Source organism: Neomonachus schauinslandi, chromosome 9 (assembly GCF_002201575.2).
Source record: "Neomonachus schauinslandi chromosome 9, ASM220157v2, whole genome shotgun sequence".
Classification (NCBI taxonomy): domain Eukaryota; kingdom Metazoa; phylum Chordata; class Mammalia; order Carnivora; family Phocidae; genus Neomonachus; species Neomonachus schauinslandi.
The window spans coordinates 32006078-32031755 of record NC_058411.1 but is presented as its reverse complement, the minus strand read 5'-3'; the positions used below and the strand labels follow the sequence as shown (position 1 = coordinate 32031755).

Sequence of the window (25678 nt, the reverse complement as noted above, 5' to 3'; positions counted from 1 at the left end):
ACTCCCTTTTCCTTCCATCCCTTACTCCTCCTTTTCTACCTCCAGATCCTTTCTGGGTAGATATGTGTGCCAAATTTTGGGAATATGAAGTCAAATAAAGCCCAGTTTCCTGCCCTGAAGAACCGTAGGGGAGGGAGAAATGCCTAATTGAGAGTGACTGCCATGTAACTACTTACAAGTAGGTATTGAGGGAACTGTGACAGAGTACAGTGTGAGCATCAGTATTAGGATGGTCAGAACTCTCATCAGGGAAGATCTGATCAGGGAAGGATTCAGAGGAAGTTATAATGTTTGAGAGAAGACTTGAACGGTATATCAGGATTTGCCAGGTAGATGGGGAAGGAGGCTGAGGAAGCAATATGAACAAAGGCTCTGGGGTGGGAACTGCAAAGAAGTAGCGCTTCTTTAGTGCTACAGGGGAGGGTATGTGTGTGTCTGTACAATGGGTGGGGCGGGGAAATGGAATCTGTATATAAAGGCAAAGCAAAGAAAGGTAGGGCAAATCAGACTTGACCCTGACAGCTCTCAGAAGCTCCGTTGAGAGCTCTCAGCTGGGCTATGACATCAGATTTGTACTGCAAGGTTCTCTCAGGCAGAGGTTTGCCATATGGGTTTGCAATAGGATGGAAAGAAATGAGGACCTGAACCAAAGCAGTGGCCATTGAGATGGAGAAGGAAGAGATGGAGATGGTCAGGAGGTAGGGATCAACAGCTACACAGAGAGAGAATCTGGAAGGAGGGGCCGTTTCTGATGGAAGTGAGTAGATGAGGTCATCACCCACTGAATGGGCTAGTACAGGAGGAGGAACAGGCCTGGGAGGGAGAGAAGAGGCAACCCTGCTTTATGTGACAGTGTGGCTGTTCCCATTCTTCCGCTCAGACCTCAATGACTGTTCTCAGTGACTAGCTTGGAGATCAGAAGGGATTTCTTATCATTGTGCAGAATCTTGAGTCAAAACTTTCTTTTCCCCTACATACACCGCACCATTGCTTCCAGCAGCCCAGCATTCTCTTCTCCACCCTCGGCACTGTTTCCTTCTTTTAGAACCCTGACTTCTATAAAAAGACAATGGGCATCAGAATGTATGAAAAATGAAGTTTGAAAACACCTGCAGGGGAAAGGGAAAGGTGCAAACTATGCATGCAAGCCCCTGAGCTCAGAGAGGAGAGGGCCGTATGGATAACTGTGTCTTCCTCTCCCGTGAATTCTGGCATATTTAAAGTCCAGGGATATGGAATCGCTAACTAATCTGGAGAACTACCAGTTTAGGCTTCAAGGTTTTCTCAAAGATCCCCATTTACAAATTGGGAATTAGGAATCCAGGCCTTACTGGGTCATGCCAGTCGATTGCTTCTTTGCTCAGATCCCCTCCCTGTCTTTCCCCTGCTCTGCTTGGTACCACATGGAACTGATCCTACAATCTGCATTTCCCAGGCTCACTTTCCATGATTCTTCTTAGTTTGGGGTCCTGAAGGGAGGGTGGAGAGCAGAAGTATGGGAGAAGTCATGTATTTCTGCCTCCCTCTCTCTGCTTCCAGTGGTGTCTCAGGTGGTGGTAACACTAGTCCTCCTCCATGACCTTTGTGTGGTCCCAGCTCCACAAAGAGCTGGAGTTGGGCAGCTCTATTTTCTGGGTTCTAGTAACAGGACCTCTTCCCTTGCTCCTCCAGCCCTAAGGATGGTGGTGGCTTCCTACCGCTGCTAGTCTCTGGATTGCCTCACTGCCCCTGTTTTCCTTTCAGCTCTTCCAACACATTTGTAACTAGTTCCCAACATTAAATTCTCTCTCTTAACTACATGAGATGAGTCCTGTTTTCCTGATGGACCTTGACTGGCATGCTCTACATAAGCTCTCTGATCGGCACATGGTTAATATAAGACCCCAAATACTTTCCAATGCCCCAATTCCCCCAAAGAGCTCCTCTGCCTACCATGATTCTCCAGCCCTAAGAGTCAGATTCTTAGGCTGAGCTGTCTTGGAGGGCAAACATTTTGTTCAGTGCTTCCTGAATGGCATGAGAAAAGGAGCTCTGTTGGCCCACTCTCCTTCCTGTGGGATTTTCCAAAACTTTCCAGTTGTAGCTAAGCTCAGGAAACATTTTAATGGTTGGAAATATATGTTGGGGTGTTTGAGGGTTTGAAACCAACAGAACCTCCTCTATAAGAGGTGTGTTGAAATGTTCCAGGGTCTGTATATACACATCAAGACCCTGGTCCTCCCTTGTTGAAAGCATGGCAGACGCCCATCCTTTAATGGGTTCATATCATGGAAGAGAAGTTGGCAACTTCTGAATGCAATGATGACATGGAGCAGAGTAGCTCCAAAGGCCAGAATTCTCTGCAGGAGGGAAAGGATGGTTAAGTGGTTAGTATTTGGATTCTAATTCAGATTCCACTTCAGATTCTATAAGGAGAATTCCATAATCCCCTTCTTTGGCCAATAATCATTGTTAAGATCGATCTAAGGCCACTATTACCAACTTAATGAATTGGAGCATTCTGAGATTCTTGTGAGGATAAGCATCATCCAACTGCAGAGTCCATTACTGGTTTCCTCAACCAGGCCATGGCTTTCACTTTGCTATATTGCCCACATTTCATAGCAACTTTCAGAAGGGTCTCTTGGGGGATGAGATTATTATTGTCTTAAAGCATTCATCAGAGAAAAGTAGAAGTGAAGGAGCTAGAGTTGTGTACCTTCTCGGATCCTTTAGTATTGGACCAAAAGGTAAAAAGTAGCCATCATTGCTAGTCTGTGGGGGCAAAACCCCAGAATTGCTAAGAGACTCTTTTTTTTTTTTAAAGATTTTATTTATTTATTTGAGAGAGAGAATGAGAGAGAGAGAGCACATGAGAGGGGGGAGGGTCAGAAGGAGAAGCAGACTCCCTGCCGAGCAGGGAGCCCGATGCGGGACTCGATCCCGGGACTCCAGGACCATGACCTGAGCCAAAGGCAGTCGCTTAACCAACTGAGCCACCCAGGCGCCCGCTAAGAGACTCTTATATCACTACATCACTACACGGAACAGCTGAAACTCCATCCTTTGAAGAATGACTCTGAATCTAGTCACATATTGATTTATTTGGGCTGTGTTAAGAAGTTTCCCCAATTTTTTTAGTACAGTTAGGATACTTGGGTGGTTATTTGATGATGCACCGAACTTTATAGACCTCAGGGTGAGGTATATGTTTTATATTAGAAGGAGAAGGAATTTAATGAAAAGGAAGCAGGTGGTGTGCACCAGTGCAAATAGTTCTGGTGTTCCTGAAATGTCCAGCATTGTATGGCTTTGTTACTCTTCCTCCTAAGTTTCTTCCATTAGCCTACAAGGGAGCCGGTGGAATGAATTATAGCCCCAGGAGTAATATGAGAGGATTTTTCCATTTGAATGCCTCAAAAAGCTAGGATGATTTTTTTTATTATGTCAGAGATTAAAAGTAATGCATGGATTCTGACATATACATACATAAGTCCACAGTCTTCACCTCCAGGTGCACAGAAAGAAGAGAGTCTGCATTGTGAAGAAGATAATGATATTTTAGAATTAAATTCTAGCTTTGTCTCTAATTAGATATATGACCTTGGGCACACAACTGAGTTGTAGGCTCCTCTTCTGTGAAACAGTTAATGATCCAGAAGAAGAAGCAATGTCATGCTATATCTCATTTATTATTTTGTTCAATGTTCATGGTAGGGCTTGCCACATCATTTGTTTGTGCTAAACCATAGGATACCACCCTAGTACTCAGCTCAACTCTTTATTTGGCCAGTGACTTCCTCTTGTAATGCTTCTTGACCAAAGGTCAGAGGAAAACCTCTTGGAATTCACCTGCAGAGCTTGTTAAAAATTCAGATTCCTGGGCCTTCCCAGGCTAAATCAGCAGTGCCAGGGGTGGGCCTAGAGACCTGCATTTTTATACACTCCCCAGGTGATTCTTAGGCACACTAGAGTCTGAGCTCCACTGCCAACCAACAGCACAGGTGTGCTCTCTGATGGGAGGTCCTATAACTCCCTTTGCCCTCTGCATCTAGTTTGCTGTCTGGCTCTTAGCTCTGGGCCTCTACTGGCTGATTTGGCCACACCTTGTCATCTCTCTAGGACTGTTTTCTTATTTATAAAATGTGGGGGCTAGAATTCTTGGGTTCTAACAATCCATGAAAATAGTTCTGCAGTGACCTGTAAGAGTGACTGTCCCTACCCTAACAAATGGTGTTTCTTGAGTGCCTGCTCTGTGCTGGGCATTGTTTGACTTCTACATGTGCTTCATTTATTCTTTACAGTAATCTGTGATATCTATGGTCCATGCTTGACACTTAAGGAACTGAGGCTTGGAAAAGTGAAGTCACTTGTCCGAGACTACTTAGTTAATAAATGGAGCTGCAGTGCAGTGGGATTAAGCCGGGGTCATAAACACTTGAAGAATCGCCCGGGTTCCGTTGCCCCCAAAGCTTCTAAAGGCCCGGGGCTTGTCCAGCATGCAGCTCATTCACCCTATGTTCCACTCTCCCAGCAGAAGAGCCTGGTTTTGGTTTCCTTAGATGTTTACTTGGCCTCTTGCTTAAGCATTTGCCTTTTCTACTCAATAACAGTGAAAGGACCAAAAAAAAAAAAAAAAAATCCCAGGGCTGGAAACATTTTGTTTCCTACAAAAAGAATATTTTGCAGCCAGCTCTGTGGTTGAAAGTATTTTTCCTGTGGTCTGGGGATGGGTTGGATCCCATCTCTTCTTGGCCAGTGTCTGAGAACTTAGCCTGTGGCTTCCCATCAAGTCAGTGCACAGTACGCTGCATTTTTTAAATGAGTGTCTAGTGATGTTGAGTGTGTGCACAAGTGGACCGATAGTCTGGGTGTTTAAGAATGTGTACATGTACCTCTGGCATTCTCAGAGCAGAGAACCTGGGAGTGGTTTTCCACATGCTGTACATATCAACATAGCTTTTAAGTCTTCATCGCTCACGTGACAACCAAACAAATTCAGATGCTGACAAAATGAGAGGAGAGTGATATGTGAGCCTTGTGTGGATTTGCAAGTAATCATAAAGCCAAGGAATCTGAGATTTTGACCTGTCACATTTCTTTCCATCTTCAAATGTTCAAAACCAAGACGTAGGATTGGTTTGATTAGATGGTGGGGTGGTCTGGGGTTAATGTAGGAAATGGGAATTCTCAGGTCAGCTTCCAGCCTGGCCACTTGGAGAGTGTAAGACACTGACCTTTACCCAGCCTTGCATAAGTCTCTTCTTAAGGATTGCATTTTCCTGTCTAAAAACATAAACTTGTTTAAAACAAAACAAAACAGCTGTGTGCTTCAAATAGTAAAAGCTCTGCTAGTAAAAGATGAATTTTGAGCATTCAAACAGAATTCACGGATAAGTATTGCTAGCACTAGGTACTGTTTCTTTACTCATAATTTAGTATTTACTCATACTTGAGATGTTTCTAGTAAGACTTTGCAGTGTATGGTAATGCCTAGAACTTTCCAGCCTGACTTCCTTTGTTTGTGCTGTACCTGCCTGAAATGTCTTTCAGTTGAAGAAATCCTACTTTTTCTTTGTGGCCTGGCCTGGATAATATCTTTTTTTTTTTTTTAACATCCTTCTCAGCCACCATGAGGAAGTGGCTCTCTGGGTTTCCTTTGCACATGGTTGTAAGTGCAGTTACCTGCTACCATTTCCCTGCCACGTTAGGTGTTCAGCTAAATTAGAAGGCAGGGTTGACTCACTCCTAAATGTCCCAGCAGAGAGCACATGCCCCACGTGTATTTGTTGACTTAGAGGAAATAAACGTCTCCAAGACAAGCTACTATTTGTAACTTCAGAATTCTCTGGTGTAAGTCCTCTATGTAGGTTTCCATTTGGGGACATTTTTGGAACTCAAAGCATCATGGCATCCAGGGAGAGAAGTTGTAGTCACTGGATTTGGGGGCACCATTTGAGGAAACAAGCACATCCCAAGTGCAGAAGGACTTACGAATTTTTTTGTTTGTACTTTTTGGTAGGGGGAGATGTTAGGGAAGATTTGAAAAGCTATTGGAATAGAAATTAAACCATCAAGAGTGCTTCATCTTAAAGGGGCTGGGATTGAGACAGGGTAGACCCCAGCCCATTCTGAGCATTGGTAGCATTGGCTGCAGGGCTGTACCTACCCTGGAATGCGGCAACTGGCCCATCCAAGGCAGCCCGTGGGAAAGAATCACCACAAGGAGAGCAGAGTTCACCAGTGGGGAGAAGCGGGCATTTGCTCCATTTCGTCACACAGGGCAGTGGAGCTATTCTCACGGTAGGGTTTGGGGTGGGGTTGGAGTAGTGGTGGTGAATTTAGTAAACCAGTTTTCCGATGACGAGGATGTTTCTGTTTTTACCCCTTAACAATGAGACAACAACCCAAATAACAGATCCCTCAGTGCATTGAATGCCAAGGCTAAATGAACTGGTGGAACTTTGTGGCTTTGGCTCTTGGCTTTGCAGGCGTATCCATGCACTGGGGCCATGGCTTGGCAGGAGACAAAGCGGCTGTGTGGGTCCTCAGGGAGCTCTCTGGCTCTGTGGTTTTCTTTGATATGCAATTGAACTTTGGCAAATTTTTCTTTTCAAGTCTGTGTTTATGAGGTCCAGAGGTAGGCAGAGACCCTCATTATGGAGTGCAAAGCCAACAGCAAACTAGAACTACAGGATGTCCTCCCACATTCACACTCGGCTGGTAGGCTAAAGAGCTGGCCCACAGGCTTACAACAAAGGGACAAGTTAGGGAAAGAGACCGCTGGCTTCTCTTCCCAGCCTCACAGGGCTCTGAGCTTCACATGGCTCTGAGCACATCTACCAAGTGCTTAACCATCTACCATTGTTCATGTAATTATCCATTTAATTATCACACCTTTGTATGGTAGCTACTAATGTCCCCATTTCACAGGTGAGGGAACTAAGGCACAAAGAGGTAAAGTCATTGTTAATTGTTGTTGTTCTTAATTATTGTTCACTAAGTTAAGGTACAATTCTGCAGATATATCTTAAAATCAACTGGCTTTCCTGAAACACTGCCTCCTCAGTCTGTACCAGTGGGCCACAGATTAAAAAATTACTGGATTTAGTATACTTAGCATTCTTAAGTGTGGACTCACCTTAAATGTAACTAGGCGTTGGGCATTTTCAAGTTATATTATTCTTATATTGGAAAATCTATAATTAGGACTTTTCCAAAGTCATAAACAGGTATATAGAAAGTGATCAATTTGGTGAACAAGTGGGATCGCCCATCCTACTAAATCTGCACAGGAGAGGGAAAGCGATGTGGTGTTGGGCTGAGAAGAGTGTAAGAAGTGGGAGGCAGGGATTCCACCAAGATCAAACCAATGGACTCCAGAGGGCCTGAAGATGAGGCTGAGCACCATGGTTTGCATCTAAGCTATAGCTATTCACCTTCTTTCCTACCCATTTCTGTAGGAAAGAGCCTTTGTGCTTTCTACGGCCGCCCCAGGGAATGCTGATGATAACATTAACAACTGCCGTTCTTTGTGACCAGCACATGAAAAGAGCTACACAAACATTTTCTTTACAATATACTGTGAGGTGGGTTTTTACAACAACACCATGAAGTGGGTACAATTACCCTGATCTTGCAGATAGGGAAATAGGCTCAGGGAAGTTAAAAAATGTTTTATTTTTTCTTAAGATTATTTATTTATTTGACACAGAGAGAGAGATAGTGAGAGAGAGAGCACAAGCAGGGGGAGTGGCAGGCAGAAGGAGAGGGAGAAGCAGGCTCCCTGTGGGGCTTGATCCCAGGACCCTGGGATCATGACCTGAGCCAAAGGCAGCTGCTTAACCAACTGAGCCACCCAGGCGCCCCTAAAAAATCTTTAACAACACTCAGTAAATGGTAGAAAAAGGAGCCAAGCTCAGGTCTAACTCTAAAGTGACTTTTAGCCACTAGATTGTTTTGCTTCATAAAGGGCATGGTACACATCTGGTATTTTTGCTCTCCCTTGATCTCTTACCCCTTCTTTTAAATTCTGTACCCTGATTTTCTTATAAGGAAATGCCCCTCTTCAAGTTTCAGCTGGGATTATCGAGATAGGGCTGATTGTACCCACTGTCTAGAGGTCTGACCAAAGGAAGAATCACATACCATTTCTACAGAGATTGGTTTGCAATAATCAGTTAACCCAAGCTAAGCCGATTAGAGTAAACCCAGGACTTTGCTGGAACAATTGGAGTTGCTAAATTGGTAGAATGTAAGCCCAGCGCTCCTGGTGGCCATCTTGGACACTGTGCAGAGGGAACCCACTTAAGAATGGCAATGAAGTCAACCCAGCGGGAAACAAAACCAAGAGATTGAGAGAATGTTCCATGGGGAAGAAGGAGAAGTTCTGAGGTCATCATTTAAAGCCCTGAGTCCACCTGTGCCTCAGGTCAGTTACCCCTGAACATTCCAATTATATAAGCGGGTAACTTTCCTTTTTTGTTTAGTCTCAGTTGCATTTCTGTGACTTACAACAGAAGGAGTACTGAATAATATACACACTGGATGCTCATAGTTATGTACAAATGTGAGGGCAGAAAAATTCTACTAATGAGAAACTTTATTATTAAATTGGTGTTTATGTCCTCCCGTTAGGTAGAGGCCAGTTACGATTACTCAGGTTCACCTTCCTCCTTTCTAGATGATTCCATTCTTTGCTTTTTCTCTTCCTCCTTTTATGTTTGCTCTTTCCTTGGTTTTCTTTTGTCCTTTTCATTATTCACCTCTACTAAAAGCATGAAACTTTTATTAAACAGCTTTCCTGGTTTATAAGGCTCTTTGAAAAGGTTCAGATGAAGAGTAAGTTAAAAATAATGACTTAAAAGCAATTAAAAAATCATTTTGGGGTTTTAGTTAGTCGTGGCTTCTTTGCCACATATTAAGCTTTATGGAAGTCCTTGATGTCATTTCTTCCATGGCAAAAATACAACTTTTTCTGGTTTAGTCTCACTTAATCATTAATGATGGGCTGTAAAATATTCTTTCCAGTTCAAAAGTGGCATCAAATAAGTAACTGAGATGACATTAGTAATAATTTGGGAAATGTGGTCATTTAGCAAGCTGGCATTTACTGAACATGTACCATGTACTGGACTAGGCTCTGGAAAAAGCCAAGGCGAATAAAACATAGTTTCAAAATCTAGCTGGATCGGCAAGCCTAGGAACCACTGACCACAGTGTAGTGTGATGAGCAGGAAGATAGTAAAAACATTTCACAGCTAGTTCTGCACAGGAAGGGACCTGGCAGAATGGATGCCAAGCTTTGGGAGAAGTGAGTTCTGGAGTCACCCCCTCATACTGTGCCTTAGTTTCTGGGTCATGTAGGAGGGTGCTGGGCCGGTGAAGCAATGGGGTCCTTGAGGACCGTAGGAACAGTAACTGTCTGCCAGATGGCATGGCATTATTTCAGTATTTTGACAACTGGAATGGGCTGAGTAAGCTTGGTGGTCATTTGATAATCAAGGCCTCGTAATGGAGGCGAAGAGAGGGGTGACTTTACATAGAGGAGGTGACTTTTAAGCGGGGCTCTAACATAGTTCATTCAGAGGAGAGAGAACAGCCCCCGTAAAGTAAAGGTGTGCCTGACGTGTTTAATCGGCAGAATCAGGTTGAGTGATCAGTAGGGAGAGGGGAGAGGAGAGACTGGAGCAATGAGTTGGCTCAGGTTGGGGAGGACCCACAAAAGAGTTTGAAAAGAAAAGTAGAGACTAGGGAGCCAAGCATGGCTTTCAAGAGGCTAAGATTGTGGTGGTCTGGGGGTAAGGACTGTTGGGTTGTATGCAGGGGTCTTGCTTGTCTGACAGAGAGAGAAAACTCACTTTAAGATTATGTAGCTATATGATCCATATATTCTACCAGGATACCTCTAATCTGGAAAAGCAAGAAGAACAGGCATTTAAGCCCCAAAAGCCTTGGACCGTTGTTTGTCCTGAAGCAAGGAGCTGGGAAGCGAGTATTTTTCAGTGTGTGTCATCTTCCGGATTCCTGAGGCCTTCTGGGTTACTTCAAAGCTGGCTGTTTAGCTTCTTATGAGCGGGGACCTCATCATATCCATCTTTGTTTTCCCTAATGTCTAGCCCAGTACCTGGGACATAGGAGATTCTCAGTAAATATTTGTTGAATTAGTATAACATTAAATAAGTCATTCAGCGCTAAGTAACCGTTGCTTATACTTACTATAAATATAATGGCCTTATATAATTACGAAGTGTGTCTGCCCTTTTTAGGTCCTGTATTTTCATTGTGGCATGATCTGCGTTCAGTGGCATTCAGCTAGAGCCTCTGCCTGCTCAACAGAAAACTTCTGGCAACAATGAATTGCATATCCAGGGTAGTTTGCTGCCTGAGTATGGCAGAGCACTCACCCTCTCTTTAACTTGACTTTTCCTGCCTATACAAGAGACAGGATGCTTCTGTTTATTTATTCAGAGATGGGAAACATAAAAGTAATGCATACTTGTGGAGAAATAATCAAGCAATATAGAGTCATACAGAGTAGGAGGGAAAATCCTCTAGAGGTATATAATCTTCTAGACTTTTTCTATGCGTATATGAAAATAAGTGTGTGCTCATAATATCTAATGTTCTATAACTTGCTTTCCAGATCTTCCTTACATCATGGATAATCTTGCCGTGTAAATATAGTTACTAATCTTTTTTCATCTCAGCATAGTATTCTATGGTGTAGATATAACAGAAATGTGGTCAAGAGGATGACATTAAAATGAATGAAATATTGTGTTTCTTAAACTCAAAATATGTTAGGTGTTTTGGTTTGTAATTATTTAAAGAAACAAATAATCTTGATCCAAGCTTGAGAAGTACTAATCAATAGTTTCACTTCAGAAATAGCTGATTTAAGTCTATTATTATTGTAGGCATGCTTTGCTTCATTGTTAAACTTGTCTAACCCCTTCTACCTGGAAACCCCAAAGAGGATAGCAAACATTATACAAATAATCCATAAAAGTTGTTCTGTACTAGGCTGGACTTAATGGATCTTTAAATATAGTTGTTGTTTTTAAATGTCTTTTAATAAGGCCCGCCTTAATTGGTGCTCTTTCTTGATCCTGATTTTAAAGGGGAATATGGCTCAGAATGTCTCACCCAATAATCCAAGCTCAGAACAATGAGATTCCTTTCGGCCCATCCCCCTATCCATCCCCAAGATCACACTCCCTCATCATGTGACTTCTGAGTCTGAGATTCTATAGCTGGGCGCCACAGAACTGAGGTCTCCCTGCTCGGCTCTTGAGTTGCTGAACCTGGCTTTTGTTTCTGTTTTTTGCTTCCATTCTCTTTTGTCACCTTTCTTTCTCTTTGGTATCTCCGTTTTTACAGAGCCGTGGCTGGCTCCCCTAGGGATGAACCTGCAGTTTCATTAGGGTGGTTACCTCTAATTCGTTCCTCCCTGTTGGGTTAGAACTCTGCCTGAGCACTAAGAAAATTCTTCAGTGTGTGGGCTCTTGTCTCTGCGAAAAAAGCTTTTGTCCTGTAGTCATTAGGCAGAGCTCTAGTTTACTTCTAAAACATGATTAAATCCTTGGGAAGGAGGGGGAAAAGCGGAGGGTTATTATTTAAGATGGGTACCCTGAGGGAACAAAGGAGAGGCTTTTCACATTGTTGTGCGTCCTAATTGGGCCAAGCCAAGGTTGCTGTGTGTCATTCCAGAAAACAGTTCCCTGCCTGGTGGGAGGACAGGAGCAGAGGGGTGACAGATTGAAGCTGACATTGGAAGGCGTGGGACCAGAGTTCAGGACTTTTTAAGGCCACATCTTCTGGACTTGTCTCCTCTCCAACCTCTAAAGGGCCCCAGGGGAGGGAAGAGAGCTTGGACCCCTACACTCTGCTCTGTAGTTTCTGACATAAAGAGTTTCCCTCACCCAGAATTGCTGGGAAGGGGCTGGTTTGCTTTATTCCACATAACTCTATATTGTGTGAATTATTTATAGTGAACATGTGTTATTTATATAATCAGAAGAACATAAAACTATATTCATAGTGCAGGGAGGGGTAAAGAAAGAGAAAGCCAATTTTTTAGTGGGACTGGCAAATGGTCCCATAGCACAGTCAGGTCAACATTAAGAGTAAAAAGTGCTAGTGGGATTATGATACTTTAAAAGGCCCCTGAAAAGTCTGAGCAGGGCTAATCCTTAGCATGGTAACAAAAAGGGAAGACTTTAACATCCCCCCCACCTCCTTCCTTTGGGGGCTCAGTGCCAGGCCGTGCTGCACCCCGCAAAGGGCCCTGGCCAGACTTCTCATCCCAGGGAACATCTTATGTTGGTCAATTTTCTGACCTCTTTCATGGTCAATATTGATCTGTATTCGAGCTTCAGGGTCCAGCCTTTCAGGTAAGATTACCTACTGACTCATTCTGGAAAATGTGCTCTGCCTGATGGTACATTTTGTGTTAACCAGGGAGGCTGCCTGAAGACACAGATTTGGTCCAAATATATGGTTCTGTTGAGAATTTCAGACCCTAACAAGTCAATGAGAGGGGGAAGATTGTGACTAGGGACCCTCTGTCACCCCTCAAATCAGACCCCATAAGTGGCTGCCTGATGGGCTCCCTTGTTCTTGGGCTTCTATAAATAAAAGTTCTAGGCATGGGAAGCCAGACACTCCCCTATATTCATCAGTAGACTTGCTTGACCTGTACCTCAGTTTCCTCATTGGTTAAATGGGGATAATAATAGGATTTACCTCATAAGGTTGGTATGAGGATTACATGTCTTACCCCCAGTGCCTGGCACATAGCAAGAGCTTAATTAATAAATGTTAGCTCCTGTCACTATTATTACCCCAAGTCCACCAAGAGTCCTGATGTTTGAAGTAAGCTCCAAATGGAAACCTGGCGGGTTCCCAAAGAAATAGGACAGCTTTTTAACTCCAGCTTTCTATCAAGCTCTTCTTACCAAGTTCTTTCTAAAGTCCTTCTCCTGCAGATCCCCATTTCTTGAATTATTTCCGTCTATGAGCCTGTTTCTGTGGACTCAAGATACCTTAATTCTTCAACAATACTTGAAAAATTAGTTACTGTATATTTATATATAGTGTAAAATTTAGACACAGTCACATTAAAAATATTAAAAATACAGCGATTAACTGACAGGTCCCCAGTTACGTGCTGACAACACCAAAGAGAGTTACTGTATAAAGTTCCAGCTCTCCGCCATCTTACTAAGCTTGTTGCAAAGACTAGTTCAAACTAGATTTAGTTGAAGCCCTAAAGGAAAGGATGGGAATGATATTCTGCTGTCTCTCTGTTACACTCTCAAACTCATTGGCAATCCTGTCTTGTCTCCTCCTTGTCCTCTGCCCTTTTTTTTTACTGGGGGAGGGCTTTAGGGAAATAGTAAGAATGCTGCATTAACAGAGGGAATTAATTTGACCATGCTCTGAAGCAAGAGTGTGTTTATTTCCCACTAGCAATAGTTTCTCCACCCATCAGAACAGAGCCAGGGATGTGGTACATTACACAAACCAGTCCCACTTGACCAGCTGTTTTTGGATATGTCAAGCCCAGAGTTCAGCCTCTTTACATAGAAACATGTTGCCTTCCTCGAATCAATTCCTGCGAGACCAAAGAAAATCCCGTGTGGCCCAAGCATGATGTAACAGGGATGTGTGCTTCAGAATTCAAGACACACCCTCGGAGTTCCTGGCACCCTTTTACCATCACAGTCACACAGCCACAGCCTTACTTCTGTGACCTTTGCAGGCCAGAGCTGCCTTACCTTGGCTGTCTTTCTGAGCAGGCGTGGACAAGAAGATGCCGCTCTGCTTCCTACAGGCCTCTGGACCGTGCTGGGAAGCCAGGCCTGACTTGCTGCATGTTCAGAGAGCTTAGTGTTTATAGCTGGACAGACCTCCTGTGCATCTTTTTTTTTTCCTGGTCATTTTTATACTCCTGATTTAGGGTAGAGAAAGGGAATAGGTCTTTGTCCCTTGAAATTGCATGTAACAGTATTTGGTTGCTTTAGTCGGAGCTAGATTAAAATTTCCAAATTTAGATAACAGTGAAACCAGCTCATACTTATTTTTGATTTTTTTTAAGTTAAAAACAATGTTTAAATATGATATTTGATGGCCATTAACTTACTAGGGGTCCAGCCAGCTCTTACTTCTTCCTTTAGCAGCACCCAATGGTAATATTAACAATTTCAGTAGTGGTTAGAAACCTCATTTGAAGCCTCAGTGTACAGTGCCACAGCCTGTGTGTGAAATGATACTTCAGCCTTACACACACCAACACTCTCGTGTGGACGGCAAAGACAGGTAGATCACTGAGCTGACTGTCCTTCAAGACAGGGGAAGTCACTAAGTTTCCTGTGTTTTTTTACCCCTTCCCCCACCATGGTGGAAAAAAACTAACATTTCTTAGGTACTTATAAAGTACCACATTTTTCATTCATTTCCTTCATCTCGTTAATCTCTGCAATAAGCCCATAAGGGTGGTTTTATTGTGCTCATTTTAGAGATAGGGAAGTGAGGCTTGGAGAAGCTAGGGTGCCCAAAATCATACAGCCAACATGTGAAGCCGTGATTGACTAAATTCAAAGCATTTTACATTTTGTAATGATGGTCATACTTGGCCCCAAGCCGTACTTTTTTAGCCTCCCGGGAGAATGATTTGAGGATAGTTAAAAATTAAAGGCTTTTTTAAAAAAAGATTTTATTTATTTACTTGACAAAGAGAGAGAGAGAGCACAAACAGTGGGAGCAGCAGAGGGAGAGGAAGAAGCAGGCTCTCCGCTGAGCAGGGAGCCCGATGTGGGACTCAATCCCAGGACCCTGGGACCATAACCTGAGTCAAAGGCAGATGTTTAACGACTGAGCCACCCAGGCACCCCAAGGATAATTAAAAATTATATTGAGCACCCTTGAGGGGAGTTTTTTGGTGTATATCGTACTTATACGTATGGTGTGTGTTTGTGTGTGTGTGTGTGTGTGTGTGTGTGTGTAACTGACCCTCAAATCTAATATTATGATGATGCCACCAAATCACTACCTGATTGGAGATAGAACTAAAGCTTGCAAAGACAGCCTCCTCTTTAATGTGGAGGTTTAACCACTTAGGTTTATCTCTACTCTTTCTCATGATCTATCTGAAATTATTTCAGTTTAATAATAATAAAAAAATATTAACCCAAAAGGGCAAAGACATTGAGAATCATTTTGAGACATCGACAAATTTCAACAAAGTATTGGAAGACAGGAAGTGATAGAAGATTGACAGGACATAACAGGAAACTGCAAACCAAAGTGCCTTCAATGTAGTGTAACAGTAGAACACCAGAGGTTTTCTCAGGACTTGGAAGCACCAGATATCACAGAAGGTAGAGAAGATGACAAGAGATTGGTTGAAAATTGTATATGAGATAGTTGGACACCCCCCCCCTTTGTCACCCTGGACAGCCAGGTGATAAATCTCTCCAACACAGGTTGGGGGCCAAAATTTATCCTTGGAAAAAATGAATTTGAGAAATTTCAGGCTTGGGACTCCAAACAAAGCAGAGGATATGGGGAGGCATGTGGCTAAACGGGATTATACCTGCCAAATGGTGAATCTTTCTCTGTCGTGATTCTAGAATGTGAGAACTAGACAAGAGATTGGAGAACTCTTTTCTTTAAATATCAGTCCACCTCTGAGAAGGCATCTCTGTGTATTGACATTGATCTCTCTAAACCACCAGTTCACAAATGTTGTCCATATACGTAGTATTTCTAATAATATTTTTAGAATAAAATATATCTTACATTATATAATTTAAATATGACTGAACAAGCAAGGATCATTTGGAAATGCCTCCCCCATCAAAAAGAGAATAAAACAGAAAAAAAAGAAAAAATTCCATGAGGAATTAGAGCTAATGCAAAATTCAGAAGAAAAAAAAAGTAAACTACATAATTAATCTCAGAGAATTAAAGAATTAACAAGAATAGGATGTGCTGAATTAGAAATAGAGGACAAGAAAGAGCTCCTGGAAATTAAAAATATGGTAGCCAACATAAATTCATTTAAAGGGTAGAAGATCATACCAAATGATATTATTTGCTATTTCAAAGTATGTATAAGCATTAAGTTCATTAAAAACAAAACAGGGGCACTTGGGTGGCTCAGTCAGTTAAGCATCTGACTCCAGATTTCAGCTCAGGTCGTGATCTCAGGGTCCTGGGATCTGCCCTGCATCAGGCTTGGTCCTCAGCGGGGAGTCTGCTTGAGGGTTCCCTCTCTCCCTCTCCCTTTGCCCCTTCCCCCACTCACACACTGTCTCTCAAATAAATAAATAAATAAATCTTTAAAAAAAAAACCAATCATCTAAAACTGTGAAAATATTTAAAACAGAAAAAGAATAGGGGGAGATAACATATGAATATTCAATCAGGATGTCTAAAATTTTGCCTTGAGAGAATCAGTATACAAAATGACAGAGTATGGCACTCAAAATGTCTGCACTTCCACAAAGCAAGAAGAACATTGACAAAAACTGTCAAAATCAACTTTTTCAGAACTCTGGAAATTAACTAGAGCTTGTAACAATTTGAGGAGTGTTTATTCAAGAAAAGCAGAAGAATCCTGGTAAGAACAGCAGCATTTGTGGCATTTTAACTTTCCTTAATCCCATCCTCCTCCTCCCCAGCTCTGCAGTAATCTTGAAAGCTGACCATCTTCCAACTACAATAACTTTGTAAGCCAGCAGCCTAACAGCCACTGGAAGAGGCAGAACAGGTTTCCAGCTCCCCAAAAGCCCCATCTGAGAGAATTGTCACCATTTGACCTGTCTGACAGCTCACTGAAAGCTCCATTCTCAGGGCTTGTCTTTTTTGACCTGCCTCTGAGCTTGGTCTGTGTGAACAGCCCTACCCACAGGGAATTTGTTGAAGATAATCAGTGACAGTTACTTACCATCATGACTGTCTAAGCTTCCATTACCAGGTAGAGGCTGACCAAAAAAAAAAAGAAAAAAATAATTGAGATATGAGATGTCCACAGGGAGCTTTGTAAATGTCCTACATATACTGGGAACCTGGAAGGCCACACAAATGCACAGGGCTTTGCTCATGCCCAGGAAGGACCCAAGAAGACCTTATGCTCTTACTTCTGGCTGACCTTAAGGCTCTATGCAAGCAAGAAGTAAAGGTTAAGACAGAGTTTTAAACTGCTTGCTGGAGTGTTGAAGGCATGCATCAACACACAGAGAGACCCTTGGCAAAGGTGGGGAGACTTACTGGTTCAAGGTATTTAGGGAATCTTTTTGATCATTAGCTATTCAATTATTAGTCATAAGTGATTTCATATACAAAGGATCCTCAATAAAATTAGTTGGATGATTTCTCATCAGAAACCATAGAGGCCAGAAGGCAGGGGAATGACATATTCAAACTGCTGAAAGAAAGATTGTCTACCAAGTACTGTATATCTAGCAAAACTATCCTTCAAAAATGAGGATAAAGTAAAAAAAAAAAGAGGAAAAAATAAGACACTCTCAGAAATATAAAATCTGAGAATTTGTCGCTAGTATACCTGACCTACAAGAAGTACTTAAAGGAGTTCTTCAGGCTGAAATGAAAAGACACTAGAGGGTAAGTCAGATCCGCATGAAAAAACAAAGAGCGTCAGTAAAGGTAAATACATAGGTAAATATAAGAGACAGTATGAATGTATTTTTCGGTAGTTCTTTTCTTTCCCTATCTGATTTGAAAGACAACTGCATAAAGCAATAAATATAAAACTATGTTGATAACATGCATAAAGATGTAATTTGTATAACAATAGTACAAAAGAAAGGAGGATAATGGAGCTATATTGGTGCAAAATTTTTATAAATAATTGAAATTAAAGTGTTATCAGTCTGAACTAAAATGTTTAAAATTAAAATTTTAATAGCAATTCCCAGAGCAACCTATAAGAAAATAACTCAAAAATGTATAGTAAAAGGAATAAGAGAATTAAAATGGTATACTAGAAAAATATCTAACACAAAGAAGTCAGTAATGGAAAAATAGAGGAGCAAAATCCATAAGGCACACAGAAAAACGAATAGCAAAATGGCAGACATATCCTACCTTATCAATAATTATATTAAAAGTAGATGAACTAAATATTCCAATCCAAAGCAGAGATTGGCAGAATATTCCAATCAAAAGCAGAGATTGATAAATATATATATATATATGTATGTACGTATGTATAAGTATATTATACAACAAAATCCTGTCTATGAGAGACACGCTTTAGAGTCAAAAACACAAATTGGTTGAAAGGATGGACAAATACATACCATGCAAATGGTGATATTGTGATTTAGATGACCCAAATATATTTCTCATATATATTTGGTCTTCTTCCACAGTTCCTTGCTCACAGATCCCAAAACTTTTGGCATTTCCTGAGCAGTAAGAAATGGAGCATCTTTTGTTATAATACTTAGCCTTTTGTCTCCAGTTCCTGAAAATGCTTCAGAGCCATAAAGGTGAAATAGTTGTCTTGTTATTCATGACAAGCCCTTTCCACCACAAATGGGTTTATGTTAATGAAGGTGACTTTTGCAAAGCACCTAAGGATGCAGTCTGGTTGCCAGGAAAACCAACCATGAATGGGGGTTTGAACTTACAATTTCACACCCTGATTTCCAGGGAGGGGAAACGGGCTAGAGGTTGAATCAATCACCAGTGGGCAATAAGTAATCATGCCTACATAATGATGCTTCTACAAAATCCAGAAGGAGGTGGTTTAGACAGCTTCCACATTGGGATCCAGAATACTTCCACATGCCACCATGCCAGGCCCCAAGTTCCACGAAGACAGAAGGTCCTTTGTTCAGGACCTTACCCTATACATCTCTTTATCTGGATGTTAATTAGTATCCTTTAATATACTTTGTAATCAGTAATTAGTAAGTAAATGGGTTTTTCTGATTTCTGTGAGTCATTCTGGCAAATTAATTGAACCCAAGGGGGAGGTCATGGGAACCTCTGACTTATAGCCAGTCAGTCAGAAGTATGGATAATAACCTGGACTTGTGATTGACATCCAGAGTTGGAGGGGTCATTGGGACCTCTGAAATGTGGCCAGTTTGTCAGAAGCACAGGTAACATGAACTTGTGACTGGCATCTGAAGTGGAAGGCAGTCTTGTGGGACTAAGTCCTTTACGTGTGGAATCTGATTCTGTCTCCAGGTAGATAGTGTCAGCATTGAGTTGAATTCTTGGACACGCTGCTGGTGTCTGAGGATAGCTTCTTGGTGTGGGGAAGCCTCAACATACACATACATTGAAATTGGCTTCAGGAACCCTTTTACAAACAGTAACCCCAAAAGAGATCTGGTTACCAGCATCAGACAAAATAGACTTTGAGACAAAAATTATTACTGGAGGTACTGGAGGGGCGCCTTGGTGGCTCAGTCAGTTAAGCATCTGCCTTCAGCTCAGGTTGTGGTCTCAGGGTCCTGGGATCGAGCCCCATATCTGGGCTCCCTGCTAAGGGGGGAGTCTGCTTCTCCTTCTCCCTCTGCCACTCTCTCTGCTCATGCTCTCTCTGTCTCTCTCTCAAATAAATAAAATCTTAAAAAAATAATTATTACTGGAACCAAAAAGACTCTCTTTTAAAAAAGATTTTATTTATTTATTTAGAGAGTGCAAGTGGGGAGAGGGGCTGACGGAGAGAGAGAATCTCCAGCAGACTCCACACTGAGAGTGGAGCCTGACACAGAGCTAAACCCCATGACCCTGAGATCATGATCTGAGCCAAAATCAAGTGTCAGGTGCTTAACCAACTCTGCCACCCAGGTGCCCCCAAAAAGGACATTTTAAAAGAATAAAAAAGTGAATCCATCAGGAGGACATAACAATAATAAACATATATGCATCTAACAACTGAACCCCAAAATACATGAAGTAAAAACTGACAGAATTGAAGGGGAGTAATAGACAATTCAACAACAGTACTTGGAGATTTAATACCCACTTTCAATAATAGATACAACAACTAGACAGAAGGTCAACAGGAAGTAGAAGACCTGAGCAACACTATAAACCAACTAGACCTAATAGGCATTTGTAGAACATTCTACTCAATAATAGCAGATAACACATTCTTCTCAAATGTACATGGAACATTCTCGACAGACCGTATATTACACCACAAACTGAGCCTGAAGGAAACCATGTAAATGTCTCTAGTCACAGTGGAATAAAATTAGTAATCAATAATAGAAGAAAATGTGAGGAATTCTCAAATGTGTGCAAGTTAAGCGCATACTCACACACACTCCTAAATAAGCAATAAGTCAAAGAAAACATAACAAGGGAAATTAGAAAATACTTTGAGAAAGTGAGAACAAAAATACAACACACCAAAACTTATGTGATGCAGCTAAATCAGTGCTTGAAGGGAAATTTATAGCTTAAGTGTCTATATTAAAAAAGAATTTTATTGCATATAAGTAATACCTCAATAAAATTGATATTTAATATAGAAAGAATGACCCATATTCTTTGACTGTATACATTTGTAAGCTATCTATATATGTGTAGTTACTAAATTCTCTCTGATGTTAGTATAATTTGGGAAAAATCACTAACCCTTTCAAATCTCATGTAAAATTCACTGGAAAAAAAAACCAACATGGTTTTTAAAATATATGAACAAGTATTAAGCATATAGTTAACTATATGCATGCCAAAGTATTTAGGGGAAAGTGCACTGATGTTTGCAATTGACTTTGAAATGCAACAACAACAAAAATATAACATGGGCTGATGGATGGATGGATGAATAGATAAGTGATAAAAACAAGTATAATAAAATGTTAGTGGTAGAATCTACTTGATAGGTTTATGGGTACCTACTATAAAATTCTTTCAACTTTGCTGTATGTTTGAGAATTTTCATAATAAAATGTCGGGAAAAAAATAATAAACTCAAAATGCTACTCTGACCCTGAAGAATTACTATCATAATTTACTAAGTTAATATCCTATTGGTCTGAGGAAATTAATGTTTTCTTTAGGGAGCTAGCTCTTTTAGTTTATATACTTTGGGAACCTGGTGTATTATAGATAAACATTTTTAAATAATCACCAGAGAGATGTTATAAAAGAGTATGGTGATACTCTATTGGGGAATAAGATCTTGTAGCCTCAGGGCCAAACTTTCTAGGAGAATCTTCTGAGTCTAGAATTATATTTCATTAGCAATTCAGATCAACTTAATCTCTGCCCCTAATTTCTGTGGGGAAAGTTGTGAAACAGGCCACATGTAGATAAATTAATAAGTTCATGCCTGCTCAAATATGGTTCATTTTTCCACCTTGTCATTTTCCAGTACTATATTGCTTCTACAGATCTTTCTCCCCTATTTTGAGAAGGCAGTTTAGATGCCATTAAACTCATTCTCTACTCTCCCCTCATAATCTTGCAAAGCTGTTGGTACTGACACTTCAGCATTCCGTGGAGAGTGATTTTCCAAGTGATGAAGCAGATTCTAATCAGTATATGATCCAGATGCGGACTGGGAGCTGGACCTCTGCCACCTTTCCCTCCAGCTCTCCTAACACAATGACTAGGGAATTCCTTTGAGGATCTCTGGGTATACTTCAGGTCCCCCTGGCCCTGTGGCCTCCTTCCAGCCACAGAAATCTTCCTGTCTGGAGCATTTCCGGCCCTTCTGTCCCTAGGCTTGGAGAGTTTAGCTCAACCTGAGGAAGAGACAGAAGACTTGAGGTTATCAAAAGCCTGTTGAATTATCTGATGCAAGACTGACTGGCTTGTTTGCCTCCCTGGCTGTCTTCCTGGGCTTCAAAGCAGCTGAGAAAACAACCTTTTTCTAAGTCTTGGACAAGGAGGAAAATCCCTGGCATGAAGGACTTCTGTTGCAGACACTTGGCACAGCTAGAGGAAAGGTTTGTTTAGCTCAGCAATGGGTTTTATTAGCCCAGGCATCCAGTTGAAGTGAGATAATAGGGTCCCTGTTGAAGGACATTTCAGAGTCAGGAGGTTTCCTTCCTTGCTTCTCAGAAGGACCCTTGCATGCTGATGAAAGTATCAGATGCATTCAACAAGGACATCACTGCTGAATTCATCAACAACCACATAATCTTGCTGATCACAGAGGAAACTGAAGCAGGGCTAATTAAGTACCAAAATAGGAAATTGTGGATGGTTGTAAATTCGTATTTCTCAGCTATCCCAATTGCTTCTCACCCCAGTTGTCTTGGCTCAACATATTACATTGTCTTTGGGCTCTAAATTTTGTAGCAGAGAGCAGGGATAGAAAGAAAGCCAGGCCTACCACCTGCCCCTACCGGAAGAATTTCTTCTGCTTATTCTTGTCCTCTGCCAGCTGGTTTTACTCTGCCCTTCACCCCCAACCAGTGTGAGATTTGGGGTAGTGGGTGGGAAGGGGAAGGAAATAGAAGAGAGGAAGGATTCATTAGCAGTGTTCAAGGAAGCCTGCCTGGCACAAGAATTAGAGAAGAGAAAGAGGAAGAATTGGTGGCAGATTACCCTCAGCACATGGCTGCTTATTCATGTCTACTTTCTTGAGCCATAAAGTCAAAACTCACTTTTTCCTAAAGTTGGGGCTGTACTGCAGGAACTCAGGTGAACTGCCAGGACCAGAACTCTATAAAAGCAGCCTCCAGGATAGTCTATACCCAAGGTTCCTGAAATCTTTGTGCCGTCTGCTCCACATTGGCCTTCCTGACCACCCATGAAGGAGAAGGCCTGGTCTGGGTTGCTCCAGATGAGGGGACGGTCACATCTACACTTTAGAAGGACATAGGCACTATCCCTAGAAGGTGTCACCATACTGGAGGAGGCCTGAGGTTCCTATGGCCAGCACTTTCTGTTCTATGGCTCCTTTTCCACTTTCTGAGCCTCTTAGAAGTGGGATCAGGCCAGGAAAAACATGTGATGCTATAGGAAGCTGAAACCAAAGACTTGACTTTGGACCTGCCCAAGCTGAGAATCTTGGCAGTGATTGACTGGGCAGGCTGCTCTTTTATATGGCATCTTCTAAGTCTCCCAACTCTGGGAAGAGGTGCCAACTAAGTCCTCAAAGTGGGTATGAGTCAGGGCTTCTGAGGGTCACCAGTGTGTGCATTTATTTGCTCCTCCATTGTTGGGTTTTATAATTGAGCTTCTATTATATATTTGGCACCATACTGGAGGTTGGTGGGACTAGGAGAAGCAGCAATGATGTTGACGGTCTCTACCTTCAAATACATCGCAGTGAGCCCAGGTAACATTAACTGTGGAACCGTGGAGAAAGCAGTAAGCGCTATTAGAGAGGTATAGATGAAGTGTGATGGGATTAGCGACAGATTACCTCAGGCTGGAGAAATTGGCATAAACTTTCTGGGAGGGGTGGCATTTGTAGGGTTCAAGGAATAGGTAGGATTTGGACGTTCAGAAAAGAAGGGCAGGAACAAGACTGCCGGTGTGGAAGCTTGTGAACATTCAAGGCAACCTGCATGGATGCCCTATCCAGTTCCCTTCTTTGTCTTGAATTGTGCAATATCCATGCTGCAGGAAAAAATGCCTTTATTTGCTGTTATATATTCTGCCTCATTTGATGTATTATCCCTGAGAAGTAGACTGATCTGTGCATGACAAATTGGGGGCTACCATCTTGGTGGTTAAAAGTATGGACTATAGAACCAGCTGGCTTGGGCTGGAATCCTGACTTCAGCACTTATAAGTTGCCTACCTCAAAGGGTTGTTGTTTTCTTCATCATCATCATCATCATCATCATCATCATCACCATCATCATTACTATGGGAACCACGGAAGGTCCCTCACCCACCCCATTCCTGTAGGATTTTCCACTGTTTTAGATCCATTACTCTCCTTCAGGAGTCTTATATTAAAATGCAAACACTAGAAGGGTAACACTGGAAGGTTTAAATCAGCTGTCACCTTAGAGCTAAAGAGAATCAGTTGACAATTTATTTGCTCAGAGCCAAACAGGCACTTGAAGGGACATAAAAGAAGGAGAATAGGGTCTGTAAGGGGAGGCTAGTGAGCTCCAAGGGCTGACTTCCCTTTCCACATCTTATTTAGAATACCTAGGCCTCTGTGTTTTCACATGTAAATTGGGAGAGACCTTCACACAAACAGCACAGGGATAAAGTAAAGAACAGTGAGGAAAATACCCATCAATCATTTTAGGAGCCCACTTTGTACAAAGCACTGGATTGGGCCCTATAAAAGGAATGGGTGTGGGATCAAAGAACATGCCCCTGATCTTTGCAATCCCATCGAGAATTCAGAACATATACCTAAGAAGTAAACTGAGGTAGAAATAGCAATCCTTTAGAAAATGCAAATTCACACAGTGCAAATTGAATCTGCTTGGCCCAACAATAAATGTTTACTGATGAATGGATTGAATGAATGAATGAGTGCTCAGGAAGGAGGAATTCATGGTAGAATGTCAATGTGAGAAAAGCCCAAAGGCCTAAAGGCTTCCCTGTATTGTCTGTGTTCTGCTACCAGAATGTCAGCTCCATGAAAGCAAGGACCGTGTAAGTCTCACCCCCTGCTATATCCCCTGCGTCTAGAACAGTGCCTAGCACAAAGGAAAGTGCCCAGTAAATATTTGTGGGTTGAATAAGTACATGGATAGATGAGTGGGTGGCACGAGTAGTGGAAATTATGTCCAGATAGTAGTGGGATTTGGGACCCAGCACACCTATACCTTAAGTATTCCTCCAAAAACTTTTAAAATATTGATGACCACTTTCCTTGCAAGAATAGGTGAAGAAAGGAGAAAATATATTCATTAGAGTATAAAGCTGAACTAGTCTGATATGAAGGAAATATTCAAGAAAAAACAACCTGGCTATTTGCAGGGGGGATAACAGCTCACAATGTGACACACCTGCCTTGTGGGGCCTTGGGCTTTCTGAGCCACTGTGTCTGCACTCATTCTTGCCCAACTACATATTTCTGTGAACCCTCAGAGGATTCTAAAACCAACTTCACACATTGCACACAGGGTTGAGTATGATAAAAATTTTTCACTAGGGCCCTGGAGTTTTATTAAGCAGTCAGACCCTCCCTGTAGGTCATTATTGAAGAAGGTGGAATGATACTTGACAACAGCACAAGTCAGACAATGATTAGAACATCCCACATTTATGGGATGACTGAACATTGAAAACAAAACAGCCCAAATCATCTACTAGGGAAGGTTGTTTGCTTTAGAAAAGGATAATTTGTAGTTTGAAAGGCAGAATGGCACAAGGGCATGGGGTATTCAATCAAGTGTTCAAAAGGGAAGATTCTGTATGTGTCACAAAGATACATGGCAAACATCACCTTTTCTCTGAAATGTGTTGGTCTAGAAAATGAATTTACACTTCCCCTCTCTACTATGTAACACTACAGAATCTTCATGTCAGAAAACTCATATAAAAAAAAAGAAAGAAAACCCATATTAAAAGCCATATGCACCTTCACCCCAGACCTCTTAACATCATGTTTGCGTTGAAGTGTTTGTGGTCATGGGTTGCTTTGCGTGTTTAACCACTTGATGGTTCTCCGCCAGTTGTTCTCCTATTTGTCGGTTTCCCCTTTGGAATTTAGGCTGCGATCCAAACATGCTGCACCCAGTATGGTTTGCTGAATGAGAAGAAAAGGACCATC

The 25678-nt window shown here is 41.8% G+C and overlaps 1 protein-coding gene across 1 annotated transcript in view; it reads left to right on the top strand.

Moving 5' to 3' along the window:
* The window catches only part of RAD51B (RAD51 paralog B), a 565004-nt gene that overhangs the window by 525562 nt on the left and 13764 nt on the right, over nucleotides 1-25678 (top strand). The gene's annotated exons all lie outside the window — the stretch shown is intronic.